The following is a 13,700-nucleotide window of genomic DNA, read 5'->3' as shown; positions in this document are numbered from 1 at the left end:
TTACTCCGTTGGAGGTAATCAATTTTTGCCTCCTTCGCCTAACAAAAACACAACAACATTTAAACTACTAAAAACACAAATTAATTATTAACACAACCCCTAAATTTGTTAAGAAATGAAACGAAAGAAAACAACATAATAAAAAATAACTCTATTAAACTTACACCCCGATTAACACGATCAGAGACGATTGCCGAAACAAACACAAAAGAATATGCAATGGCAGCAAGTGAAACAGGAACAACAAAAAAAAAAAGAAAAGAAAAGAAGACTTCAACAAAAAAAAAAGAAAAGAAAAGAAAGAATAAAAGAGAGCAAAGGAAGAAAAAACAAAACAAAAGAAACGTGGGAGTAAAGGGGTGGACGGTTGGGAGTGGGAGCAAATTTAGGGATAGGTTGTTTTACTGATTTTTTTAATTCCAGAATAACATAAAATTATCTGAAAATAGAATATTTTATCAAAATCCTATCAGCTCTAATAGAATTTGGATATACAACTTTTATCCCATGGAAAGAAATAAAAAGAATTCCTACAATGCACACACAGAGACTTAAACCCAAAACCAAAGTGAACAACCCAAGGCACTTAACCAACACACTATAACAAATTACTTGATACACTTAAACAATCAAAATTTAATAAATTCGGGATGTTACAAAAAATGCAGTGAAAATAAATTTAGAGAAAAACCAGAGTTTTAAAATAAATTCCAAAATAAGAAATTGGTTGTGATATCTAAAGTAATAAATTCCTAATCAAAAACGTACATTTTCGATTCGTCTAGGATGAATGCTTCGACTGAGTATTCATCTCTGCTATCCTTAAGCTCACATCTGTCGAGTGTGAGCTCACTTTGAATCAGAAAATTTTCCACAAAAATTATTGATAGGGTAATTTCGTAGTTTCTCTAAAATTTTAGGCCAAGTTGTAAATAAGAAAAATATCTCTAAAAATTTTCTAAAATAATTTCTTTAGAGAATTCTCTCTCTACAACTTTCTCTTGAAATGAAGTGTGTGTCAAATAATGACCTAAGGTTCCTTTATATAGGGAGAGTTTAGAGAGTTCAACTATAATTAAACTTAATCACTTTAATATTAAATTTAATTTAATATTTTATCAATATTATATTAATTTAATATTAAATCTTATTAAACTAATAGAATATTTATTTACAAGATAAACATTAAATTTAATTTAATTTGAAGATAATCACTTTAATATTAGGGATTTACCTTCGTATTGTTTAAAATTGGTGATTTCTCGCCTAAGTTGAATGGTTCGACTAATTGAGAAAATTTTATAAAGAAACTTTCCACTAGATAGTTCCATGTTATAATGGAAACTGGTCCTAATGAGTCTAACCATTGGCTGCATTGTCGCACAATAAGAATGATAATAACTGAAGACGCACAGCATTATTGGATATACTTGAAGGTATTGCAAAGTTGTAATAATCACTTCAAGTGTTGGTTTGAGTCTTCCACCATGTTCTGCTTGAACTACAACGTATCTTGGATCATCTAAATCATGGTCATCATTATTTCAAAATTATCGGCGTTAATCGTCGGCCTTTCTATGCTTCCTCGTACTGTATCTAGTGTAGGTAGGGCGTACCCACACAATGTCCACTTATCTATTGGGACTTCTTCCTGGTTATTTCCACGTCGCTCTTGTCGATCTTCAAATAACGGGTTTTCCCGAGGTAAATTAATTACCGTGGGTGGATAGGTGTTCATGAGTTGACGATTGCACCCAATAATTTGCTTCGAATCTGGGTATGGTTTGATTTAAGTGCTGGAGCTTCAAGTCACAAACAACTTGAGAAGAAAATAAAAATAAATAAATAAATAAAAATTAAATAACGTATCTATATGTTTTAACTTTCATACTTATCTTATTAATTGTAAAAAATATTTTCAAGATTTAATTCTGAAACCTCCCCAGCAACAGTACCAACAACTTGACCACCTATAAACGAGTTATCGTTTATAGTAAAAATAACACCAAATATATATATAAATTAACTCGATGGTGTCCAAAAATGCATGGGTCAAATTGAAATATAGTATAGTTTACAACGACACACTTGGCAGTATTTCGAGAATCGTACCCAAGGAAGGATGGAATAAATCTATAAAAACCTTTTTTTACAATAATAAGTCTAAATAGTATTAATTAAATCTTATATTACAACAAATCATAAAATAGATTAATGAGAGAATTTAAATAACTAAAATAAATAAACAAGAAAAATAAAAAACGACTAAAATCAGTAAACCAATCAAGACAATTAACTTGTTTCAAGGTTTGTAATCAACTTTGAATTAGGTTTTAGGGTGGATTAGCTATCGATTAACCAATTATTACCTCCTGGCCTCTAACTAATTAATCAATTGGTTGGTACTCGTTTATCTCCTAACCTTACTTTCTCAACCAGGATAAACTACGATTTACTTGGTTCGACTTATCTCCCAATCTCATCTAACCTATGATAACTTCTTAGGGTTGTCAAGCTTAGGGTTTAAGAACACGTAATCTATACCAACTAATGCTATCGGGAAACTCTAACTCCTCCATTAATCACATCCCCATCCACTCGTTAATCTCCCCTAAGGAATTTAGCCACTCACGTTATTCATTATCTCTAACTCAATTGAATAAATCATATAAGGAACACGATTGAATTGGAAGAGAAATGAGATTAGAATAATTATGGATTTGATATTGAATGGAGAACGAAGTAACAAATTGCTTGATCAGAATAATGAAATATTTTGATTGCAAATAAGAAATAAACGTAATACTTTAATAACATAAAATAACTCTTGGATCGAAACCAATTCCAATATGAAAAACAAATAGTTTAGAAAAGCTTAAAGAAAACTAATATAATCCTACTCCTAAACTACTAGGGTTTTTTATTGCGTCTAAGATAACTTATTTACATCAAACCCATAATGTCTTATTTATAGGAGTGTTGGCAGCCCAAATTAGATCTTCAGCATGTTCTAGGTCTTCATATAAAGTTAACTGTAACAAAAATAGCCTTGATATCCTTGGGCCTCACATCGACCTATGTCGCACTATAGGCCTTGCAGGGCGCGACACGATGATAATTTTATGCCTTCTTGGTTCTGTTTCATGCTTTGACAGGTCGAGAACCTTGTGCATCACTCGTCCCTTATTTCACGTCAATTGGCCTATAATTCATCATCCTACACACTTAATTTAACATATTAGAACTACCTAAGGCCCATGTCGGCTTAATAGGTCACAACACTCTCAAAATGTGTTAAAAACAATTATTTTTACTAATATTTAATTCTAACTACTAAATACCGAAAATATAAAATTAAATACTAAAATGCATAGAAAATAAGCATTTTAAGTGCATAAATGACTGAATTAATTACTACATTTGACTACAAGTCATTTACCCTGAAAAGGCATTTTGGTCATTTTCTAATAATTTAATTTCAGAAATAATAATGGAATGAGATATTGGATAATAGAAATATATCTTTGGGCCATGAAATAAAGAAGTGGGCCACAAATGTTTTACACTTGGACTTTGAGTGTTGGACATGGGGTTTTTGGTCCACTTGGTGTATTTTAAAAGAAAGAAGAGATGGTAAGAGACCCACTTCCATCCTCTTCTCTTGTTGTCGCCCCACATCTTCTTCCATGGTTTCTCTCTTCTTTTTTTCCTTTTCCTTTTCTCTTCAATTTTTCTAAAAACGCAACCACAAAATTTTGAGATTTTGCTAAAATCTCATGGGAAACAACCTCCATGCTAGTTTTCAATTATCATTCCTCAAATTTCAGCAAGGGTTTTTATAAGCTTTAGTGAAAGAAGTTGAAGCTAAAAAGAAAAAGCTTTAAGAAGGTAAGAAATTATGTTTTCTCCTTCTCTTGGCTTAGTATTCGTGAATTATGTCATTAGAAACCAATGAAAGCTTGATGATTAATATTTTTATCATATTTTAATTTATGAGAAAAATTAGAAATGATGGTAATAAAGTTTGCAAGCTTGGATGAAAGAAGATTCAAGGTCTTAGGAATTTAATCTTTAATTTTTTTTTACAAACAAGAGGTAAGTGCCTTTAGATAATATTACTTTTTCTATTTTAATGTCTAAAAATTGATGTAATGGTATAATGATGTGAGTTTAGTTATTTAAATGGATATGTGTATATCTTTCAAAAAAAAATGGATGTGTATAAAACTCGTCTTGAAAGTGGTTAAAGTAATAAGTTGGGATAATGGCTTGATTATGAAAAGTTATATTAAGTAAGGTGTTATGGTAAAATTTAGTTTCCATGAATTAATTTATCAAAATTATATGGCATATGTGATTATGTATGAATTATGATTGTAATAAGAACAATTGTATTAGTATGTTAATGATTAATATGTCAATATGGCCACATAAAGGAAATTGGCATGTGATAATAGATATATGATTTATTAATGAAAGCATAAATTAAAGATTGAATATTAAGAGTAAATGTGGAAATGTTGTTAAGAGCACCTAGTGCTTGAACATCTTGATAAATAAATATGCTAATTGATGTGGAAATTAAGAATGTGAGATAATAGATGAATGCTTGAAAAGTACCACTGTTGAAATTTTGATATGGGCTCTATATCATTAACTATGATATATCTTAAATTGTATGGAAACCATACTATAACTTTGGTGAAATTATGTTGTGGAATATCGTAATAAATTTACTGATTAATGAGGATATAATTGACATGACATAGGAATCATTAATGCGCGTATGTCAAGAGATGCGATTTCAACTGTGTTTAAAACCTTAAGGCTTAGCACTTTTGTGTGTTATGGATCTGTTTCTTCATGTCTTCTAATGTAAGTGCTTTTAAAATGTTATTATTGATGTCTTTGGGTTGAGTTCCCTGCGCATCCAGTCTTATGTTACTAGTTTATTAAGGGTGAAACACATTCAAATTCCATAATGAATTATTCTAAATTTGAATATAAGACTTTAAAAGAAAGTAATGTGTTGCATGCTAAGAGAAACAGACCTAAAAGGTTTATAACAAAAATAAATTAGTGCTTCATATAAGAATTTAATATATCATGATATTAAGTTCTGATTAATGGTAATACAATTATATTAATTGTTCTTAATCTTTGCTCTATTTTAGTCCCTTGTATTTAAAAAAATTGGAGACATTAATTTTTGTATTTTCATTTTTAATAGATTTTAGTTTTAGTTTTAGTTTAATTTTTTTTTTTTTTGTTTTTATTTTCCTATTTTTAGGTATTCACCTCACTTAAGGAGAATTTGTTCAAGATGGGACTAGTTAGGCAAGGATGGGCGACTTCAATCTACATTCTGAATGCTTATTCATGGATTTTTTCTTAATATTTGCTTTGCTTGGTACATTGAGGACAGTGGTCAATTTAAGGCTACGTTTGTTTCAATGTAAAAGTTTTTTATGGAAAATATTTTCAACCTTTCCCGCTGTTTGTTTCATGTAAAATAGGATGGTTAACATAAAAGGTTTTCTAGTCAATATAAAATTATCCTCTTATTCTCGTAAAATGTCTTACCAAATTTTTTTCCGTAAAACATTTTCCAAACTGATAAGGCTTTATTCATTGTAACACATCCATATCCGACCTGAGCATCGGGTCAAAACACTAAGATGTTACATTCCTTACTACATTTTCACTTATCAAATATTTTCTTATAAACTTTTATAACTTTTCAATTTAATTTTTGTCATAAAGTTCAATATTCACTAATTAATCATATTAAATCAATTTTCTGTCTTGTTACACTTTGATCACATAATTTATCTCAATATCTTGTCTCACATATCAAATTTCTATATTTTCAGGAAATCTGTCAAACAACAAAAAAAATATTTTATATTAATTCATCCAAACACCAGAAAATATTAATTTTTCCAAAAATCACTTTTCGGAAACCGTTTTCAGTGAAACAAACGGAGCCTAAATGTGGGATGAATAGAATTGCATGCATTTTTAAAATTTTTGGAATATTTTTCTTATTATTTTTAAAAAAAATGCATTTAGTTTGTATGAAATTTTGACTTGATTACGTAGTTGGAATGTTTTGTTATATCCCTTTCGAGATCATGAGCTTATTTAGTGAACATTTTTGAAACTTTTAAGTTGACTAAACATGGTATGTAGCTTTGATTTATGTTCTTGGGATGTTTGGTAGAATAATTGATTTTTCATATGATTTTTAGAGTTAAATCCCTTTTAAAATCTTACTATTTTTCATATGATTAATTTTAGGATTTTCAAAAGAATGATTTTTGTTTGAGTATGATTCTAAGGTATGACCTAAAAAAATTTTCTTTAGATTGATTAAACTTCATGAATACTTTTTTTTTTTTTTTGAACTTAAAATAGAACTAAAATATATGAGCTTTATTGAATATATAGTACGAAGTATGTGATTACACCATTGCCTATTTTATGATATTTTTTTAATGTAGAAGTTAAAGGCTTAGCTAAGTAAACGAGGTCATGTGCTTAGCTATCATCTACCTTCATGCCAATAGGTTTAGTGTTTCTTAGTACATTCCAATGTTATAACTATGAGTAAAGTCAAAAGTTGTTTAGATATGACTGATCGAGTAATTTGGGGTAGGTGCTTTGAGTTTTCATCTACACTCACGTTCAAAGATAATCACTCTAAATTAACAATAATATAATTATTATTCTCGAATAAAAGGAGGAAAGAAGAATCAATTTTTATTCTCAATTCAAAGAAAGTTAAGTTACCTTAAAAATATGAAAGTTACCTTAAAAATATGTTCTAACTCGGTTGTTTCTGTTGATTATTTTGAATTTGGTTATGTCTTTCTCATTTCATAAATTATTGTTGATGTTATGTTTTATTTAGTTTATAGAATTTCAACTTTATTCATTGTAATTTGTTCATGAAATCTAGTTGTATATAATTATGTTTCAACTATCGAAGTTAATTAGTTAAATATTTTCATAGGATACAGTAGTTAGGATCATTGTTTTTCTTGAAGGCAAGCAAATTTAAGTGCAGGGTATGATGAGTCCTCATTTTTAAATATAATTATACTCTTTTCACTTGTATTTATATAAATTTTAAGTAAAATGTAGTATTTAGTTGCATAATTAGAATAGATTCCAAGCATTGCATCATATTTACATTTTATATTATTTTTACTTGTTTTTATTTAAATTTTAATTATTTTAAGCAATAAATTTTTTAATAAATTTTTTTACTTGAATTAGGTCTAACTTGGCATGATGAGAAAGCTAGAATATGAGCAGAAGTAAGACGGGAATTGGGCATGCAACACAAAAAGGCCATCTCATTGGTCGTCTTTTCACGCACAATTTAATTTTTTCGCGCCTGAGTCAATTTAAGCCCTAATTAGGTCAACATAATGTTATAAATAGTCATCTTTAGGTCTCAACTAAAAAGGTCGAGAAGAATCAACATTAGTTTTATTTTTATTAAGTTGTTATTCTAGGTTTTCTTTTTAATTTTCTTTCAAAATAAATGTAGTTGCCATGCTAGCATGAGTTGAAGTAATGCTTATATTGATATTTGAGTTACAATTATTCAATAAGATTTTTCTTTTCTCTTAATATATGTCGAAACCATTTTTTAAAGAGATGTTTGAAAAACGGGGATCGACTTTTGAAAAACGAAAACGGGAGTCGCCACCAACCTTTTTTAGGTGTGATTGGATCACCTTATAAAACGTTTTGCTCTATGAAAATTAAGAAAACAGGTTCGGGAGTCGGTTACGTACGAGGAATGTTAGCACCCTCACAACGCCCAAAATTGGTACCAAATTGAATAGTTTTCTGTCTTAATGTCAAAAATTTGAAAGGATTTAAAAATAGGATCCTTTTTTTAAAACCGGAATTATTTAAGTTGAAAAATCAAGATTCCTTAGCTCTGAAAGAATACAAACATCACATCCAGCATGATAGGACACGATATTCTTAAACTCTCGTAACTGAAATCATCTCATGATTTACAAAATCTATTTAGAAGGATACTTTAGGCATTTAGATAAACGGAAAATCGCAACCCAGAATGTTAGGGCACTATTTCCCGAATTCCTAAATACAAAAAACATTGCCTCATTTTAGAAAACCTTTTGGATAAAATATGACAATTAAATGAAATATATTTTTTAAAACAATGATTTGAATAAAATTTAAAAATAATTTACTAAGAGTAATACTAAAAAAATTATTTAAAAATGAAAGAGTTTGATATGATACTAAAATTATTAAAAATTAAAATATATAAAAAATCAGGAAACATGGATTAAATCAAAATAAAAGGGTTGAAAAACGAAGATGAACAAAGAATAAAATAAGAACAAACCGTAGAAAATAAGAATGTAAGAGGAGAGAAATTTGAGTGAAAGCTCTCAAAAATTTTATTGTTTCCCAAAACTCCAATGTGTTTACAATGAAGGAGAGGCCTCTATTTATAGTTGAACCTCCTCAAATCCAAGCAGTGCAGATCAATTACATCAACAGCTTAAGATTAAAAGGTATCTACAAATTAAATCTCTAAGATTACAAAATCATATCTTCTAAGATTGCATATCATATCTAAGATTGCAATCATATCTAAGATTGTATCATATCTAAGATTGCATATCATATCTAAGATTGCATATCATTGAAGATTATATTTCCATATGAGTCAAGCTTGTAGATGGACCTTAAATCTTTTCAAGTAATGGGCCATTCCGATCGGGCCAAATTATATTTGTAATTCTGGACTGAACTTGGACTTCGGTTTTTTTTTTAGGGTTTATTATTTTTGTTTTTAGACTTATTTCTGGGCCCGGGCAAAATTGAGTGTCTCATAGTGCCCTCTTTGCTCATTCATTGTAACAGGAATAGAGCAAAGACTATAAAAGGACCAATTTTGTCCGGGCTCGCCGAGTCTTGAGTTCTTGATCCTTGATCTTCTTTAAATGGCCTCTTGACAGCTTCAATCTGCTTCACTGCGACTCAGGAAGGCAATATCTGCTATCTTTGATCTGCTCCCCGTCTAATACAGAGACGAAACACGTGAAAGCCAAATCCGCTATGTCTTCGATCTGTTCCTTGTCAACGCAAGGATGCCAAATCATCTTGGATCTACTTCGATGTGAAAACATCCGAAGGTTAGATCTGCTATGTCTTCGATCTACTCTCCGAAGAATATGGAGATGCCAAATTTGTTTCTTCGATTTGTTCCCCGACTAATACAGAGACGTCAAATCTGCTTCTTCAATCTGCTCCCTGTCTAATACAGAGATGCCAAATCTGTTATCTCCGATTTACTCCCCGTCTAATACAGATATGCCAAATCTGTCATCTTGGATCTGCTTTGGTGTAAACACATGAAGGTCAGATCTGCTATGTCTTCGATCTGCTCCCCGTCTAATACAGAGATACCAAATCATCTTGGATCTGCTTCAATGAAGGTCCAATCTGTTATGTCTTCGATCTGCTCCCCGTCTAATACAGAGATGCCAAATCATCTTGGATCTACTTCAATGAAGGTCAGATCTGCTGTGTCTTCGATCTGCTCCCCGTCTAATACAGAGATGCCAAATCATCTTGGATTTGCTTCATTGAAGGTCAGATCTGTTGTGTCTTCGATCTGCTCCCCGTCTAATACAGAGATGCCAAATCATCTTAGATCTGCTTCAATGAAGGTCAGATCTGTTGTATCTTCGATTTGTTCCCCGTCTAATACAGAGATGCTAAATCATCTTGGATCTGCTTCAATAAAGGTCAGATCTGCTATGTCTTCAATCTGCTCTCCGTCGAATATGGAGATGCCAAATTTGTTTCTTCGATTTGTTCTCTGATAGTACAGAGATGCCAAATCATCTTAGATCTGCTTCAGCGTAAACACGTGAAAGCCAAATCTGCTATGTCTTCGATCTGCTCCTTGTCAACGCAAAGATGCCAAATCATCTTGGATCTACTTCGATGTGAAAACATCTGAAGGTTAGATCTGCTATGTCTTCGATCTGCTCTCCGTCGAATATGGAGATGTCAAATCTGTTTCTTCGATTTGTTCTCTAACAATATAGAGATGTTAAATCCTCTTGGATCCGCTTCAACGTAAACACCTGAAGGTCAAATTTGCTATGCTTTAGCCTGTTACCCTACTGATTAGGGGGTTAAGGCGCATCAATCTTCATTGTCCTTGAAGGACATAACTCAGATAATGTGTATGAGTTCATGCCTAATGATTAGGATGCTATGATCGAAGTGAGTCAAATGCTCCTAATTAAACTCGTTATAATGCAAAATGTTTATGAATATGACCCTATTCCGATGTCACCACTCATTCTTTCGTCAAGTTTATCCTTATTTCTCTCAAAGTATCATTCCTACTCAAATTTGTGGGTTTGTACCATTCCTCAAATGCTATGACCCACCAAAATGTCTCAGAAGATGATCCTCTCTTAGGATCAAATCGTTTGATTTGTCCAATCATCATTTTGGACTAAAGAAAGAATTTCCTCGAGTTCTTTCAAACCTCACTTACTTGAATTCTTCGAACAATTGTTCTGTTTTAGTTTCTTGTATTATCTAGAAATTTCCAGAGTAATGAGCAAAACTTCATTTGTGAAAATTATTTAGTTCATCTATCATTATTTTAATGCAACATACTTTAAGAATAATGGAAGATGAATTTAATCTTGAGAATAATTAGATTTGAATAAATTTGTCAAAAATACAAAGGAAATTAATCTAAAAGCCTATCTTTGAGAAGAAAAAGAATCTAAAGATAGCAAACAAGACAAAAGTTAAATGCCCTAGATATCGCCTCTTGAGCGTTTATATGCCAGCTCTATGAAGACTTTCTTAAATTCAACATGTGTTTAAAAGATCTAAAGTACTTTGTTGATGCCCCGATATGCAATGCGCTTCACTCTTCGTTGAATCAGATATAGCAAGATTACCGTGTGCTTTTCAAAATTTGAGCTGCCCTTTCGGGTTTTCAACTCAAAACTCCTTTGGTCACAATGCGCCCTTTGCGAGTTTTCACCTTAGCCTCTCTATTTTTTTTTCGAAAACTCAAGGCACCCTTTGCGGGTTTTCACTCTGAATTCTTCTCTCCTTTAGACAAAGTACTTTTTTACTGAGTCTGAATTCACTGGATTGGGCAAACTCTTCCCATCCAGTTTTGTTAAGATCAATGCACCCCCAGAGAAGGCCTTCTTCACAACATACGGCCCATCCCAATTTGGCATCCATTTTCCTCTAAAGTCCTTCTGAATAGGGAGGATCTTTTTTAGCACAAGATCCCCCTCGTGGAATTCTCTTAGTCACACTTTCTTGTCGTAAGCTCGCATCATTCGCTTCTGATACATCTGACCATGACGAATGGCCTTTAGCCTCTTTTCCTCAATCAAGTTCAACTGATCATATCGCGATTGTATCCATTCAACTTCATTCAACTTTATCTCTGCCAAGACTCGAAGAGACGGTATTTCCACTTCAATGGGTAACACTGCTTCCATCCCATAAACCAACGAGAAAGGAGTTGCCCCAGTAGAGGTTCTGACAGACGTTCGGTAAGCTAAGAGTGTAAATGGTAACTTCTCATGCCAGTCTCCCCCACTATTTTCTTGATGTTTTTGTTAGCAACTTCCACTGCCTCATTCATCTTTGGGTGATACGACGAAGAGTTATGATGCTTAATCCTGAACTGACTGCAAACTTCTGCTATGGTTTTGTTGTTCAAGTTCAGTGCATTGTCTGATATGATCTTTTCAGGCATCCCATACCGACAAATAATCTCTTTCTTCAAGAAACAACTTATAGCCGACTTAGTAACATTAGCATAAGAAGCAGCCTCTACCCACTTCGTGAAGTAATCAATAACCACAAAAATAAAGCGATGCCCATTTGAAGCTTTTGGTGATATTGGCCCAATGACATTCATGCTCCACATAGAAAAAGGCTATGGAGAAGTCATAACGTGTAGAGGTAAATGTGGTACATGAATCTTGTCTCCATAAATCTGACATTTATGGCATTTTTTGGCGTAGTGGATACAATCCCCTTCCAAAGTAGACCAATAATATCCAAACCTCATGATTTGTCTAGCCATCGTGAAACCATTAACGTGCGTCCCACAAACACCCTCGTGAACTTCTTCCAAGATTAACTTAGCTTCCACGGCGTCAACACATCTCAACAGTACTTGGTTCTTTCTTCTTTTGTACAAGATGTCCCCATCCAAAACGTAGTCGCAGGCTAATCTCCTTAAAGTTCACTTATCATTTTTAGTTGCCTGTTCTGGGTATTTACGATCTCTCACATATCGCAATATATCCTGATACCAAGGGTTATCATCCTTTTCTTCTTCCTCAATGTTACAACAGTGAGCTGGAGCCTCGAAGATACTCATCTGAATGGGTCTCATCTCCTCCTCTTTATTCACTTTAATCATTGAAGCCAAGGTTGCTAGAGCATCTGCCATCTGGTTTTTGTCTCGTGGGATATAATTGAAAGTGATGTCATCGAACTCCTCAAGTAACCCTAAAACTACCTTTCAATAATTGATCAATTTAGGATCCCTTGTCTCTCATTCACCTTTAAGCTGGTAAATTACCAACACAGAGTCTCCATAAACTTCCAAGGTTCTTATTCTTCGCTCTATAGCCACTCGGAGTCCCATGATGCACGCTTCATACTCGGCCATATTGTTTGTGCAATAAAAATCCAACTTGCACGTGAATGGATAATAATCACCATTTGGGGATACCAAGACTACCTCAATTCCATTTCCCACTGCATTGGATGCCCCATCAAAGCTCAACTTCCAAGGATAATCCTCTGTAGCTGCTACACACATCAACTCCTTATTTGGGAAATCAAAATTCAACGGTTCATAGTCTTCTAGAGCTCTCCTAGCCAAAAATTCCACTATCGCACTTCTTTTTATAGCCTTCTGGCTCACATAAACTATGTCAAACTCTGAAAGCAGAATTTTCCACCTCTCTATTCTTCCATTCAAAGATTAACTTAGCTTCCACGGCGTCAACACATCTCAACAGTACTTGGTCTTTTCTTCTTTTGTACAAGATGTCCCCTTCCAAAACGTAGTCGCAGGCTAATCTCCTTAAAGTTCGCTTGTCATTTTCAGTTGCCTGTTCTGGGTATTTACGATCTCTCACATATCACAATATATCTTGATACCAAGGGTTATCATCCTTTTCTTCTTCCTCAATGTTACAACAGTGAGCTGGAGCCTCGAAGATACTCATCTGAATGGGTCTCATCTCCTCCTCTTTATTCACTTTAATCATTGAAGCCAAGGTTGCTAGAGCATCTGCCATCTGGCTTTTGTCTCGTGGGATATAATTGAAAGTGATGTCATCAAACTCCTCAAGTAACCCCAAAACTACCTTTCGATAATTGATCAATTTAGGATCCCTTGTCTCCCATTCACCTTTAAGCTGGTAAATTACCAACGCGGAGTCTCCATAAACTTCCAAGGTTCTTATTCTTCACTCTATAGCTGCTCGGAGTCCCATGATGCATGCTTCATACTCGGCCATATTGTTTGTGCAATAAAAATCCAACTTGCACGTGAATGGATAATAATCACCATTTGGGGATACCAAGACTACCTCAATTCCATTTCCCACTGCATTGGAGAT

General features: G+C 32.9%; 1 long non-coding RNA gene across 1 annotated transcript; it reads left to right on the top strand.

The window, feature by feature from the left end:
* The first annotated feature begins 3,656 nt into the window (after nt 1-3,656).
* Nucleotides 3,657-5,575, top strand: LOC128284177 (uncharacterized). Its single transcript, XR_008274528.1, has 2 exons — nt 3,657-3,888; nt 5,291-5,575. It is a non-coding gene; the product is annotated as an uncharacterized LOC128284177 (long non-coding RNA).
* Nucleotides 5,576-13,700: the final 8,125 nt, after the last annotated feature.

The sequence above is a fragment of the Gossypium arboreum genome, chromosome 2, assembly GCF_025698485.1.
Source record: "Gossypium arboreum isolate Shixiya-1 chromosome 2, ASM2569848v2, whole genome shotgun sequence".
Taxonomy (NCBI): domain Eukaryota; kingdom Viridiplantae; phylum Streptophyta; class Magnoliopsida; order Malvales; family Malvaceae; genus Gossypium; species Gossypium arboreum.
The sequence above is the reverse complement of the archived record's forward strand: the minus strand, read 5'-3'. Positions and strand labels throughout refer to the sequence as shown.